Below are 16,259 nucleotides of genomic sequence, written 5' to 3'. Positions count from 1 at the left end.
TGGTGTTGTGCCCCGAGATTCCACCTAGCACCAAGCAGAAGGGCTAAAATCAAAAACTCAGGTGACAGCAGATGCTGGTGAGGTTATGGAGAAAGAGGAACACTCCTCAATTGCTGGTGGGATTGCAAGCTGGTACAACCACTCTGGAAATCAGTTTAGTGGTTCCTCAGAAAATTGAACATAGTACTATCTGAGGATCCAGCTATACTGATCCTGGGAATATACCCAGAAGATGCTCCAACATGCAATAAGGACACATGCTCCACTATGTTTATAGCAGCCTTATTTATAATAGCCAGAAGCTGGAAAGAACCCAGATGTCCTTCAACAGAGGAATAGATACAGAAAATGTGGTACATTTGCAGAATGGAGTACTCTTAGCTATTAAAAACGACGACTTCATGAAATTCTTAGGCAAATTGATGGAACTAGAAAATATCATCCTGAATGAGGTAACCAATCACAAAAGAACACACATGGTATACACTTACTGATAAGTGGATAGTAGCCTAAAAGCTCCAAATAACCAAGATGCAATTCACAGACCACATGAAGCACAAGAAGAAGGAAGGTGAAAATGTGGGTGCTTCGGGTCCCTCATAGAAGGAGAACAAAATACTCACAGGGGCAAATATGGAGATAAAGTGTAGAGCAGAGGCTGAAGGAAAGGCCATCCAGTGACTGTCCCACCTGAGGATTCATCCCATATACAGTTATCAAACCAAGACACTATTGTAGATGCCAAGAAGTGCGTGTTGAAGGGAGCCTGATATGGCTGTCTCCTGAGAGGCCCTGACAGAGCCTTATAAATACAGAGACAGGTGCTCACAGCCAACCATTGGACTGATCACAGGGTCCCCAGTAGAGGAGTTAGAAAAAGGACAGAAGGAGCTGAAGAGGATTGTGTCCCCACAGGAAGAACAACGATATCAACCAACCAGTCCTCTAAGAACTCCCAGGGACTAAGCCATCAACAAAGGAGTACACATGACTCCAGCTGCAGCTGCGTACCTTGTAGAGGATGGCCTTGTCATGCATCAATGGCCTGTGTTTATGGTACAGAATTCCCTTCCAACCCTGCTGTGTGTTGACAACCCTCTCACTTTCCTGATCTCTCTCTCTCTCTCTCTCTCTCTCTCTCTCTCTCTCTCTCTCTCTCTCTCCATTTGCTTGCCTCTGTTCCCTTCTTGCCTTACTGAGGTTTCCAGCACATGTTTGAGTTCTAGCTGAGCTTATGAGGAATCACATTCCTACGTTTGCCTTCTCTCTTGAGACTCAGACTCCATGATGTGGCTTTTTCTTCTTTATAAAATTTAAAATGGATCTCTCTGGAAAGCATTCACTATACAATTTCTGGTAGTCACATCCCTGCTTTTAGTTTTCCCAACACAGAATGGGTATTTCTGTTTGTGTTCTTCGGATTTTATGATCACAATGATGATTTGTGTTCACAGGGATGATTTTAGGTATACAAGGGGCACATACAAATGCCAGCAGGTTACCTATATTTTCCAATAAGATTCAACAAAATTAAAAATGGTTAAAATAAAATATTATGAGAATACAAATTCAACAACATGTAAGATCAGCCAACATTATAAAATTAGGATTTGAGTTTTCATGAGACTGAAAAATTATCACATTGTCTTCATTGTAATTAAATTACAAGTTTTATATTATCTTTACAGGGATTTATACATGGTAGGCACTCATTAAATAAGTTTATTTGTATTATAATTATTTTATTATAATAAACATTTTAAATTGAAAATCTATCTTGTGGAGATTTTTATGTTTTTAAGATAATAATAGTTTTAGATAAGGTCATAAGACCAGAAGGTTTCTGTGAAAGGAATCAATGTTTATAATAAACTGAAGCAATAAAAACTTAATAGTAGTAAGAGATATGATCAGTCATAAAAAAACTATAATCCAAGAACTGAGAAGAATCTCAGTAGAGCCTCTCTCCCTCCCCTTTCAATCCACCTCTCTCCCTCCCCCTCCCTCATGTGTGTGTGTGCCTGTGCATGCATGTGCGCGCACACAGGCTCATACATGAGCATACCTGTACATAAGGGTTCACAAATCAAAGTGGATGTGTGCATGCATGGAAACCAAAGGCCAACTTTGGATATAATTACTTAGGAGCCAACGCCTTGTTTTTGAGACAGCATTTCTCATTGGATGACAGGCCTTCCCAAGGCTGGCTGACTCACAAGTCCAAGTGTGTCCCTCTCTCCACTTGGTTGGATGCACAGACCACAATGCCAACTCTTTTTACTCAATACACCCGAGTCTGGGGATCAAATTCCATTTACACTGCTTGCAAACCATTACCAACTAAGCTATCCCCAGACTTAGACAGACATTTACTTAATAAAAATCTTTATTAAAGGAGACTCCTATCTTTACAAATAAAACACGTTCTTGAAATAGAAAAAAGGAACTGTGGTACATGCACACAATGGAATAGTACTCAGCCTTTACAAAAAGGAAATGACATCTTTTGTGCACATAAATGGGGGAGGATATTATGTTTCATGAAAGAATCCAGGAGTAGAAATACAGATGCTATACAATTTCATGTATTTGTGGAATTTAAAATAACTTAATGCCAAAAGTAAAATAGAAAGATGTCTTCTAGGAGCCTGTGGCACAAACAGTGTGAGAAGTCAGTTTAAAAGTGTAAAGTTAGAGTAGGCAAAGGTAATAAGTTCCAGAGGTTTATTATATAGCATGGTGACTTTAGTTAATAGCAACAAACTGTATACTTGAATATTCTGAATGTAGAAGATTTTTAAGTTCTGTCTCATTAGCCATTCCAAACATATACTTATCAACACATGATGGCACCACCACAGGTATATACATTTTTAAATTGTAAAAATATATGTAATTGTACTTTTATTTCTAATGTAATTATCGAGATAGATACTTAAAATACACCTTTCTCAGACAATTATAAATTGATACTACAGGAAATACAGTGTTTAAATTTATATTTAAATTCTTGTTTTGTTTTGTTTTTTTTTTTTTTTTTTTTTTTTTTTTTTTTTTTTTTTTTTTTTTTTTTTTTTTTGGTTTTTCGAGACAGGGTTTCTCTGTATAGCTCTGGCTGTCCTGGAACTCACTCTGTAGACCAGGCTGGCCTCGAACTCAGAAATCCACCCGCCTCTGCCTCCTGAGTGCTGGGATTAAAGGCATGCGCCGCCACGCCCGGCTTATATTTAAATTCTTGCTTCTCAGGGCAACGAATATTTTGTCAATATTCATGATATTAATTAAGAATGCTGAATTTATCGACGAACTGTAGATTGATAATATATACAAAATATGCACTATTAACTACATACAGACTTTTTTGTGCCATTATAGAGTACAATATGCCAAGCATTTACATGGCATTTTCTCTGTGTCATATATGGTACTGCATCTAGAGATGGTTTAAAATATTTGAAAGGATGTGCACAGGTTCACTGCAAGTATTATGTCACTTTATATAAAGGACTTGCATCTCCTCAGATTTTGGCATCTATAGGTATTCAGAAACCAATTTCTAGCAAATCCTGAGGGCTGACTAGGCTCCTAAACACATTCTGCTGCTTAGTAGGCTTACAGTGGTATACGCTTTTGATCTTAGTGCTCAAAGGGCAGAGGCAGGTGGAGCTCTGAGTTTGAGGCTTAGCCTGGTCTACAGTCTGTTCCAAACAGCCAGGGGTACCCAGGGAAACCCTGTCTTAAAAAACAAAAACCAACAAAGTGAAAGATTTACAGAAACTATGGAGAGGTTATGTTAAAAGATTCCAATGGTTAAGTATGTAGAAAGTTATAAACCCAATTTTTATCTCTATCTAGTATTTGAGTTAGAAATACTGAATCCATGTAAGAAGTCCATGTGTTTTCTCAATTATCTGCACCTTAATGCATCTTCATCACCCAACCTCTTCTTCTGGCATTTGTTTATATAGAACGATGCAAGGATGCTGACTTGATGATGGTGCTTATACTTCTGGGGCTATGCACAACACTTTCATATGTTTAGGATTGTGACAACTCTTTGAAATAGGTGTTATTTTCTTAATTATAATTAGAGAGGAGGCTATGGTCCCCCCCTTTTCCCCACATTTGGTATGTTTATTAGCCCACATTTTGAAGCAGTTCATGACCAGCATTGTGCTTTGGGTTTTTTGTCTTGGTTTTGGTTTGCAATAAAGGAAAGCATTTCTTTAAAAGGCACCTTTTTGTTAAATAGGCAGAAAAGTGCTTCTTCCCCTCCTTGGAGAGAGAGCAGCCCCTTTGTAGACCTGTACTGTACTCTAGAAGCATTCAGCAAAGTCGCCCTTAGCCTCCCCGACCCCCTTCCGCCTTCCCAGCAGTTGGATGAGGGCAGCAGCACTCCTCATAGCTCATTTGATCTTTCAAGGCCGACTCCAAGCTCTTCACATCCCAGATGCTCATGCCGCCACCCATGCCTCTAGTGCAGAACTGTGAGCACTTGGCCTTGCCCCGGCTGAGCACCGAGATTTGGCTGACACTGTTCTTGTGTAGTGAATCCAGGCTGGCCCCTGTGGCTGCACCCCCTCAGAGCAGGCCTTCTTGTCCAGGTTCTGGAAGCGCTCTCGGGCTGTCATGCCACGCTGGGAGCTCTGCTTGGGCACATTCGGCCAGCCACCAAAGCTCGATGTCACTGCAGCATTGTCATAGGTAAACAGCACTGGGAAGCAGTCATGGCCCACTGCCTCTAGACTATTTTCTGTGATGAAGGTGACTGCCAGGAGTGGTAATGTCTCAGAGGCCAGGGTTGCCATAGCCATCTTTGTGTCGGCGTCTACCAGGCATACAGTGCTGTCATGGCTAACCCAAGCAACTTGGCTCCCACTGGCCAAGAAGCAGACACCATGCACCCAGCCACAGCTGCTGCTCGATTCAAACATCAGTTCCCCAAAGGGCATCTTGGAGCCCCACCGTGTAAGGGCTGGCCGTTCCTCCACCTCCTTGATATAGGCAGAGAAGATCCTGCACTTGAAGTCACAGGAGCCTACAGCCAGGAGCACGTTGTTGAGATGCCAATCCGGGCCGAGGACAGTGGAGCGGATGGGCTTTTTGATGTGTTTGCACACCCATCAGTCATTATCTGCTCAAAATAACAGATGGAAATGACCCGGGAGCCGCTGCCCACAGAGAACTTGTTCTCACTGGGGGTCCAGTGCGCTCGATTGATCTGGAGATTGACCAGTATGGGCTTCCACGTGCGGCCCTTCAGTGTCCACACATTGGCATTGCGGTCTGTGCCACAGGTCACAATGCGGTTATGCTCAAGGGTCCAGCCGATGCCTGTCACCTCCTGCCCATTGTGCTCCTTGAGCTCGTGCACCTTGTTCCACTTGACACCACTCTTCTCATAGATGGGCACCTCATGGTTGTTGGGGCAAATGGCAATCTGTGTACGGTCCTCGTTCCAGGCATGACAGCTCATGGGCTGCACCAAGAAGCTGTGGTAGGCCATAGTCACTTGTCTCCTGGGCAGCAGAGCCTGGCTCAAAATACATTTGGGCCCGTCAGTGCCCCGTCCTACCTTCCCAGGCCCTCGGGTCTCCTCAGCCACGGACTCTGGACAGCGCCGAATCGGCTCTGAGCTTAAGGTCCCCTTATTAATGCTATAACAAGGATACGTGACAAGGAAGAGTTAGTAACAATAGCTGTCCTTGCTTTAATCGGCTTCCTTGATAGCTTTGAAGAAAACACCTAAACTTCTTTTCACTAATAAAGACTGTGGTTAATGTCTTAAAAGTTGATGATTGCTGTCAAGGGAGATGTTTATGACAAGGAATCATGTTAGTTTAAGTATCATTCCTTACATAGGGAATAATATCTGGGAAATACCCTTCCTTCTGTTTGACTCATTGAAGCTCTTGGTATTCTCTGAAGGCCTGTCACTAAACCATTGTAAGCTTTTGATACCAGTGATACTCGTATCATATGCACAGTCCTAACTACCTAATATCACTTAATCATATGGCTTAGTTCTTCCTAATCACCAATTTGGAAAATGCCTGCTCAATTCATAAAAGTGAAAACTAGATTCATATAAAATATTAATGGGAAATCAAAAGAATATATTTTCTTAGGATAACCAAACTGTTGGGGCCTGATAGCAAACTGAAGTCGAGAAAAGGCTTCTTCCCAGATTTTGGCAGCAGAGCACAAAATTTCCATATCCCTTTAGCACCCAAGGCAATGTGAAATAAACAGAAGATAAACAGAAGGTGACTTCCTTTGGATTGATGGATACCAATATTGGGTAACCTGCGATGATATCTTGTAAGGGAGCTAGACTGGGGAACAATTATATTGGGGAGTTTGAGCCCAGACTCAAAACTCAAAAGATGAAAGTCTGTTTGAATCATAAGATGATATATGATCATATGATATCATAAGGAGCACTTGACCCATGTGGTCTGAAGAGAGACTGGAACTGTGTTCAGGTATATTGTACTTCCTAAGTACTAAGTAAATAAAAAATTTGGAGTGATAGTAAAAAACAAAGAAACGTTGACCATTACGTTTGAGGACAGCCACAGTAACCTTGTATCTGTAAGGAAGATGTCATTGGCACATGTGACATAAGAATAGAAGAGGCTTAAGTCTTAGAATTTAGTGGTAGTTGATGAGAAAATCCAACTTAGAGGTTGTAGATACTTCCATATAACAGAATCACAAAGACAAGAGGAGGAAGAGAATATAAAAGACTCCATCTGTCACACACAAGTAAAGAGCTGTCACTCATTTACCTAGCCTAAAAAGGGAGCTATTGAGTAATGTTTGACACCAAGGAAATCATTTGTAATGGGCCTTTTTTACTTTTTAATTCATCCTTAAATTTAAAAGAAAGGAAAATACTCCCACTCAGTGGTTTCTATTACCAGTCAGTTCATTGTTTATGAATCCATGGCAGTGTCTTGGGTTTCCCGTGAAACTGCTAATTCATACTGTATTTGCAGTCAGCCCTCCATAGTGAATCTCTCCTGTTTGATTTGGCCTGTCACCCGACACAGAGTGGATCAAAACCATTTCTATTGCTCTTCCTGGCTCTGATCTGCAGGTGTGGTAATAATTGGGAATGTGATTCCCCAAGTTCATTTAAAACAGCCAGTGAATATAAAGTATAAGAGATACCAGTATAGCTCATGTATCACAAGAAAAATTGTGTTGAATTGTATGAACTTGGTTATAACAGTTGCTTATAATATGTAAAAACTACCATGATTTCAGAGCAGTGACATGGAAGTTAATTTTATGAGCACATACAAATTCCAAGTTGATTTAACTGCCTTGTATGGAATCGCCAAATCAGAGCTTCATGCCTCCTGTGGCACATTCTTGTGTTTTAAATCACATTTCCTTTCTCTTTTCAGCACAGAAACCTCAGCCCTTTCCTCGTGTTCAGTCTTAAGTCCTTTTAATTCATGCCTTCAAATAAACAATAGCATATGCAAGGTCGGTGACATTGTTGTTTATGATTGAAATGGTTTAGCTATATCTGTTTTTAGGAAGAATCATTTTTCATTTTATTTTAAAAATTGCTTTAAAGTGTTTAGCTGGCTTACAAAATTACTCAGTGGGCAGATAAAAGTCTATTCTGTCTTCAAGCTGTATGTAGTCTTAGAATTGGGCATGATTTCATAGATAAAATGTTAATTTAAAACTGTATCATATAATCATTTATAGAAATCACTCGATTATTTTTCTGAATATAAAATAATATTTACCTTAAATATTTTTCCCTTTTTGGGTTACTTCTGAGAAAAGAAATACATGTTAATATTTTAAAACCACTAAACCACTCTCTGACAGCACAGACCTTTGTATCCTGAAGACAGTGTTTTCTGTTATGATGGCCTATGGCTTTGAAATTGAAACAAATGTCTCCAAAGATCATCACTGTTCAGTGTTTCATTTGGCTTTGTTTTACATATCAATGTGCATTTCGGCTAAATTGGTATTTTTTAAATGTTTACTGTGTTTGCCCTTCGATAGTCTACCTACTTTAAATGTGCAGAGAGTATTTAATGGTAACTATATTTTTAATATCTACAGTCACCCTTTCTTATCTCGCATGTCTTCCTGCTGAGCTGAGACATGACCAGCCTTGGCTACAGCCTGGTCAGCCTCTGTCCTCAGGACACAAGTCCAAGCTCTAGAAGAGTTCCAGGGAGTCTCGGTCTTGGCGTGACTCCGTTCCAGGAGCCGGGACATTAGCATACACTGCATTTCAGGATTAAACATAAACATTAACATCTAAGCAAGACTAATACATTTCAGGGCACCTGGAACCAGAAGGTTTTTTTTTTTTTTTTTTGTATTTGTGATTCTCGACTGTACACTTTGTAAAATGACTCCAGCTACTGCTCCTTTTCCAAGTCACAGGAAATTTCGAACTGTAAAAATTTGTAAGTTAAAAGGAGAAGGACTTAAGTCTCTGGAAAAGTAAAACTTTATTGTAAAGACTGAGAAAATGGCCAAGACCATAACTACTGGGAACTTATTATAATTATTATATTGCTATTGCCATTACATGAGCACTATTTGAATGAGAAAAATCAAACAAAACGAATATTTCATTTATAGATAGACTTGAAAATAAATGACTAACCTTGACGTCCATCAGCATACAAAATCCTACTTAGCCAATGACAGAGTTCATTGTTTAAAGACTACTTGGGAACGATTAAGGAAAGAATGATGTAATCTAATATGTGATAAAGACAGATATAATATTCTCTACTGGAAGGCTTTCCTATCATGTCATATCAAAGTCTAGCAAAATGTTGAAAGTTAGAAATGTTATCAAGCATTAGCAGGCATTTAAAGAACGGCTCTTGAATATTTCTAGCATAAAAAAGTATTTCATGTGATGTAAATGAATGGTAATTTTCTGACTTTAAAAGAGAGCCATGCCAGTACATTTCAGCGTTCTGGACCCAATTCTGCAAACATGGAGACGCTTTCAATTTTCTCTGCCTGCCTTCCCGCCTTAGATGGCTGAGATTGCAGCGAAATTAATCCATTTAAAAATCTGCGGCTTAAACTTAAGGATTTTCAGTTTTTCTCCTCTTCTCTCTCTCTTTTTTTTCTTAGAATATCAATAAGTTCCAATTGAAGAGCGGATTCTTTTGCAATTCAGGCATGTGCCGGCGATAACGGGCGACTTGGCAAGAAGAGAGGCAGAGATGGATTAATTATGCAGAGAACATGGAAATTCTGCTTATCATCGGCTAGCAAAGGAGCCCGGCTCACATAATCAGCAAACGAAGGGAGAGGAAAAAAATAACAATGCAATGGCACCTTCCAGCCCATCATCAGGATTTTTTCTACCCCCCTTGTAATTAAAAAATAACATACACTTATAGCCCTATCTCCTGTGCAGGCAAGGAGTGGATGTCCACAAAATAATTGCACTGGATATTAGAGCTGGCACCGTGGTCTGTCCAGCCTTGCCTGCTCACCCTCTTTCTCTGTTGGCTTCTCAAGGCACTTTGCTTCTGAGTACAGTCCAATCAGGCGATGTCTCCAATGACACTCTAGTTCAGTTTCCAAAAATCCCAAATTGGTACCTTATCATGATCCACACAAATATGCATACATATATGGTAAATATTTGCAGGGCTGACTCTGGAGAAATCCGTGGAACTGATCACCTGCAGACTATCTGGTTAGTTTCCTTCTCTTTCCTCTTTCTTTTCTTTTCTTTTCTTTTCTTTTCTTTTCTTTTCTTTTCTTTTCTTTTCTTTTCTTTTCTTTTCTTTTCTTTTCTTTTCTTTTCTTTTCTTTTCTNTTCTCTTCTCTTCTCTTCTCTTCTCTTCTCTTCTCTTCTCTTCTCTTCTCTTCTCTTCTCTTCTCTTTTCTTTATTTTTCTGATGAAATGTGTCCAAATAGCTTTCGTTTTGCAAAGTGGATGGATTAAATTGGTGAGCTGAGCAACGATCTTTCTCTCTTCTAGAATGGTGCCACTTATTTACAACTTTGTTTTCTAACCCCTTTGCCAGTTGATTTTATACATTTAGGTATGTATACATTTAGATTTTATACATTTAGGTATGTACCTAAATGTACACAGATTTTAGTCTGTGTGAGTCCAAATCAGAAGACAGAACTCTTTACTGTTTCTGTGAGAAATGACAGCTCAAAGCTTTCTATGTCTCCAAATGCCAAAAGACACCACAGCAAGCATAATTTATTACTTTAAAGAAAATCACATTAAAGCTTATATATGTACCCAGGTGTTTCTCAATTTAGAATACTAATAGGCATGTTAAATAATAATGCTTAGGAGTGAAAGTTAGTGAGCTAGGTTCCCTGTTGCAATTATGACCCAAATCATTTGACCTAATTAAGGACATAGCCCCAAGAACAGTGTGTATAGCTTCCTGCAAAGTTATTGTTAAGATACAAGAAGAGAATGATAAAAATATGCCTATAAAGACAATATGTATATATGCAGCATACGAAGGAAAGCTGTTTCTCTAAAGTGCAGTAAACTGGAATTGGAAAACTGGCAGGCTCTAGAAATGTAATTTATTCAGAGTTCCGCCAAAGCAGGGAACCAGTATGGGGCGCAGTTTCCACGCTTGTGGGAATGTTTTAAGTGACAGTAATAGACTGATTTTTAAAGCTAATTACTTCCATATCTGTGCATATGGCACACATACACATATGCAAGACATATGAGTCCTATAGAAAACAAAGAGTTGGGCAAGTAAATATTTGGAGGTATTTGTGATTGCTAGCTGCTAGTTTCCATAATGGGAATCATAGGAGGAAAGGTGCACAAGCAAGTTTAAAGGTTACAAATGAAGAGCCCAGATACAAAGAAAACAAAATTAAGACTACAGAGAAACTGCCCAGTTTTATTTCAGCTTGCATTTTGATGCACAAGTATATGTGAGTTAAATATGCACATAGCAAAAAATGTATAGAAAGTAGTGTCAGTACATGTTCCTGTACTAAGAAATGCCAAATTTTAAAGAGAGAACTCAGTTCACAGAGCAGAATCTAACTGACCAGGAACTATGGTACAAATACGCTGGCTGCAGACAGGCCATGGGAATAGTTTGACAATTCATTACCAATGGATTTCTACCAGCTTTCTATCATCTTTTCTTGCTAATTCTTTTAGTATCTTTTCAAACAGCATCTTCTTAAAGCTACAGAGACTTTGTTTTAAGACCTTTTTACTAATGAAAACTTATAAGGCATATTTGAAAGTTAACAAATAGAATGATCAAGTCCCGTGTTTTCATTGCTCATCCTTGTAATTATCAATATATGACAGCTCATGTTTATGTGTATCACTTGCATATGCCCATGTTTCTACATCCCAGACTTTAAATTTACTTTTAGTGATAATCAATAACTGTATGTTTATGTTTGCTAAATGAATTCTTAGTGTAATAAAAACAACCCAGTTACATGTTTCTAGAAACAAGGTATTCAGTAACTGATGAATAGCAATAAGTAGATGCTGGTAATATTGATAGTAATTGAAGAAATAAAATGAATTATACAAAAACTGATCATGAAGTATATAAGGTTGAATATTTCTTGCAAAATTGCAAAACTGTTTGGATCCTGAGAAATGGATATTCTTCTGGGATTTAAACTGTGTGAAACTACCACAGGTGAGTCAGGTCCTGAAGGTAAACTTCCTTAGGTTACCAGAGGAGCTGAGCATCTCTCCAGGGACGACTCAGAGCACTGGCTTTGCAGTTCATGTTCATACCAGGTGACATGAAGATTCTTAACACTCACTGACTGCACAACACAAATATCAGTGGATCTCTAAAATTACTTACACCTGAGCTCTATCCTAGATAAAACTCGAGCAAATATTGTATATCCTCTGTATATCACACATGGCGATATAAAGGACATCAGTACGAGATGCAGAGACGGCTCAATTCATCTAACTTATTAAAGGACATATTTCCTTCTAAAATATGCATATATGTGTGTGTGTGCATAGAGACAATAGATAGTTGGACAAAGATACAGGCATGCAGGTGGAGGTAGAAATGGAAGAGGTGTATTTTTCACATTCTGGATGACTCTAACACACACCTAGAGTTGAGGGCTGGGCTTTCTAAGCTTACTTACTCATTGAACCCCGAAAAAATTGAGTTGAAATCTACTTACAGCTCCAGATCTCCTCAAGACTAAGGAAGTCATTAGTGATGTCCAGACTGTAGAGCCAGAACTCCATACGTGCTCTACTAGATAGCTCTACTAGATAGCCACCACATCTAACTCCTAGACAAAGACAGCACTTGGAATGACTTTCTTTGCCTGAAAAGGTAGAGTGAACAGGAGCTTAGAAGACAAGGGGCTTTGTGCCCATCTGTAACCACAGCTGCTTTCTCTGTCTCACATCCCCTTACTGAAATCTTAACAATGCATAAGCTTTCTAAAGGTTTTCTCAAAGTCTGAGCTCAGAATGCTATAGACATGGCACACCTTTGTAATCTTTATACTTTCTGAAAACATGTCTTAACATCTTTCACAAGAGAAGAGAGATAATAGAATTCTCAGTAACTGTAAGTGTAAATGGATTTGTAATCTACCCATAATTAAAATTATTTTCATCGTGAAGTAGAATTCTCGTTAGTGTCGCAGTTTTAATATTATTAACTCCAAAGTGCCTTGGTGATTGATAATACAGACGGTGAAACCCTATATTATAGTAATTAAATGTAAAATGAATCTGCCATCCTTATATGTCTCCATATGATTCCTGATTATTTGAAAAACAATTATTTTTGTATGTCTCCTAATACCAGATAACATTGGACCTTCTCCCAGATTGTTCTGGATCAAGTTGCCGTTGAGTCGGGGTCCACAGAGAGCAGGTCTTGGCGATTGTCTCTCCCATAAAGTACCTGGTTGCTGCACAAGTGAGCTACAGCCTGGGAGAAACTCCCACCTGAGCTGAAGAGCTTCCCACTACAGTTTTCATACTGAAATGGGCCTCATTCTGAAGTCTCAATGGCTTCCTCCGGGAAACACCCAGCAGGCCAAGAGTGGCTGTCTGACTCTGAGGATAAGTATCTTGTCTTCTGACCAGAGCCAGGACGCCATACATAGCACTTCCTTTACTGCACTGATAGTCCCGTGAAGGAAGTATGTCCCTTCATAAATTCAATCAATCGAGCTAGCCTTCATGTTCAGTGGGGTCCCTCATATCCCTATTTAAGATTTTTATAGGAACATGCACTTCTCAACCACTGAAGGGACTTATTCCTCTCTTCAGCTCACACTTTTCCCCCCCTTGCAAGATCTTTTGTTGACAAGGTTTCTCTTTCATGGAGACTGAATCCCACCCCTTCTTTGTATACATTTTGGGAGGAAAAAAAATAGTAGGAAAAACTTCTTCCATCCTTGGCTCATTTGCAGATTTCAGCAGGCCTGCCTGCTAAGAGCACACCTGTTGTGCTGTCTGGATTTCCTTTTCTGATCATAGGCTTCTGAGAAAGAGTGTGGGGGGAAAGATCTCTATCAAGCACTCTTCACCGGACAATGAATTCTCTCCACCATTTGAATGTATCTGTGGAATGCCTGAGTGATTCATTACAGCAGATTCTGAAGTATGACAATGGGCCGCAGAAATGACTGATGCTATCGTCTTCCTGATTTCATTTCCCTGATCCTCTTCATCCCTTGGCCTGTGTACCTCGATTAATTAGAAACCAGGGATTTTCACTCATCAGCTGATGGGTTTCATGCTCCGCTCTGTCACAAATCTGCTGCCTTCACTATCTTTCTTACAGCCGCTGGCTGCTTTAAAAACTGCCCCCCTTCTTTTCTTTTTTCCTTTTCTCTTTTCTATTTTTTTTGTTTGTTTTTGAACATAACGCTTTGTCACCACAAGTTTAGTTCTTTTAGAGACTCTGACTTTTTTTTTTTTAAGAGATTGAAATTAAAGTAGAAAAGATTCAAAATCTCTGATTAAGTTAATCCTCATCCAAATGATACTTACCCAGAAATGAACTTCTTGAAGAGATAAAGCATAAACGAGTCACATCTCTACCCTTTCTGGCTTCTCATCTTTTTGTTCAAGCTGGAATAATTTATGAGGATGGAAAGACTGAAAATTTACACAAATATGATTATTATCTGTGAATGCAAAAGTGTTGTTTGCTTCTGGTATATTTGGGGATTCCTACATTGTAGTTTGAACACATTGGATTCAGAATAACTGGAATAAACCATCAAACTATTATTGTTTGGAAAGAAAAAAATCCTGAAATGAACTATGGTTTACCCCCTTACTGACCAAAGTTAGCCAAGGGATGATCTTGGAACCGGATCATTAAATAGGGTTTGAGATACAAGATGATTTGTAGACAAACTCTTCCTCTGCAGTATAAATACTATGTAATTCAGAGGTAAAATGAAAATGTGAAAAATAATTTAGTTGCAAGTTTCATATACATATACATGTATATTCACACATACAAACACATACACAGACACACCACACATACACACACACACCACCACCATATACATAAAATATTCAGTATCTCTGCCACAGGATTTCTTCCTGAAGTATTTTCTCAGTAGCATCTTAGACAATATAAATTTTCACATCAACCACAGACTATTTCCTCTGTATTCCATAGCCACATTAGCCTTGAGGAGGCAATATTGTAGGTCATGTCAATGGTTTTATAGATTTTTTTTTTTCCACCAGTGAGTGATAGGCCATCTTGCTACATTTCAGATTGCTATGCATTTCAGAAGTTAAAATATAAAGGAAAAATAAGACTCATTATCATTACAGGATTCATGTTCTGCTGTGCTTGCCAAGAGAGCTGCAAGCATGCTGCTCATTAGGAGACATTTGTGAGTCCTGGGTATGACCAAAGGCTACTTCATATGTAGGGACCATTCTAGAAGAAGCCACTATCCAACTTCGTGATTTTTACATTTTTGGTTTGGGGCAAAAAACAATCAGGAAAAACTACTATGCCTATGATGTAAAACAACAAGAGGTGACACACCCAACTGTATGGTCAAGCTACTGTGGTTTCTTTACGTCCACATGTGTGGGAATCAAAATGAGCAGCACTCTTGCTCACAACCCTGCACGACAGACATTTTCCAGAAAGCTTTTCCTTTCCTTGTCATTGAACTAATCTAAAAAAAAAAACAAAACAAAACCAGACTTGAAAGTTAAGTGGATTTCAATGTATCCAAATACCTTTCTTTTCCTGATGTATTTTAAAAACCTTCCTAATATGGATCATGGACAAAGAAGACCAGAAAACCACCATATCAGTTGATAGGGACGTGAAGAAAAAATCTGTAGCTTCTTTGAATTCACTAAAAATCCTTCTATACAAGGAGGACATGGCCCACTGAATCAACTAAGCAGGGTTGATATGGGCTCCCACAGACTGAAACATGGGACCTGCATGGGCCTGCATGGGCCTGCATGGGTCTGCATCAGGTCTTCCGTGTGTATCTTATGACTGATAGGTTTGTAGGTTTGTAGGGCTCATAAAAGTAGGAGTCTGTGTACCTCTGACTGTTTACCTGCTCTTGGAACTCTTTCTCCCCTATCGAGCTGCTTTGTCCAGTCTCAGTATGTGGGCTTTTGCCTTTCCTTATTGTATCTTGTTTTGTCCAATTTAGCTGTCATCTCTTAAAGGCCTGCTCTTTTCTGAAGGAAAATGGGGGAGGTGAGTCTGAGGGAGAGGGGAGTTATGGGAGCTGGGAGGAGTGCATGGAGGAACACTATGGTGGTGATACACTTTGAGAAAAGAATCTATTTTCAACTAAAAAAAAAAAAAGAAACGTCTATTAAATCATTATTGGCATTGAGAGTGCTCTGAGGGTGAAAATTAAACTATCTCCATTAGAAATTAGAAAATGGAAAGAATAATAATAATTATTGTTATTATACAAATTAATAATGTTGGCTGGAAGCCACCTGTGACTTTTATTTTGCCATTAAAATGGGCAAACTACTATCTTCCAAACTGTGTTTCAAATGGACCCTCCAAAACACACTTTCCTTTAACTGTAGTGCAGAAGCCGTGCAGGAACATTTGGAAAGTATTTTATTTAACAACAATACAGTGTGCTGATAATCTGGGGAAATCAAGCCCATCTGGAAGTTTCCCTGATTTGCCAGGTCTTTCCTTTACACTATCAATATTGTGGTAGAGCCACATGCTCCCGAGTGCCTACTGGTGCCAGGC

The 16,259-nt window shown here is 39.1% G+C and overlaps 1 pseudogene across 1 annotated transcript; it reads right to left on the bottom strand.

Annotated features, from left to right (window-relative positions):
* Positions 1–4,341: 4,341 nt before the first annotated feature.
* Positions 4,342–5,506, bottom strand: LOC110335071 (annotated as a pseudogene). Its single transcript, XR_002381144.1, has one exon. The product of XR_002381144.1 is annotated as an actin-related protein 2/3 complex subunit 1B pseudogene (transcript).
* Between the last annotated feature and the right edge of the window lie 10,753 nt (positions 5,507–16,259).

The sequence above is a fragment of the Mus pahari genome, chromosome 17 (genome assembly GCF_900095145.1).
Source record: "Mus pahari chromosome 17, PAHARI_EIJ_v1.1, whole genome shotgun sequence".
NCBI lineage: Eukaryota > Metazoa > Chordata > Mammalia > Rodentia > Muridae > Mus > Mus pahari.
Note: the sequence above shows the minus strand (reverse complement) of the source record. Positions and strands in the feature narration are given on the sequence as shown.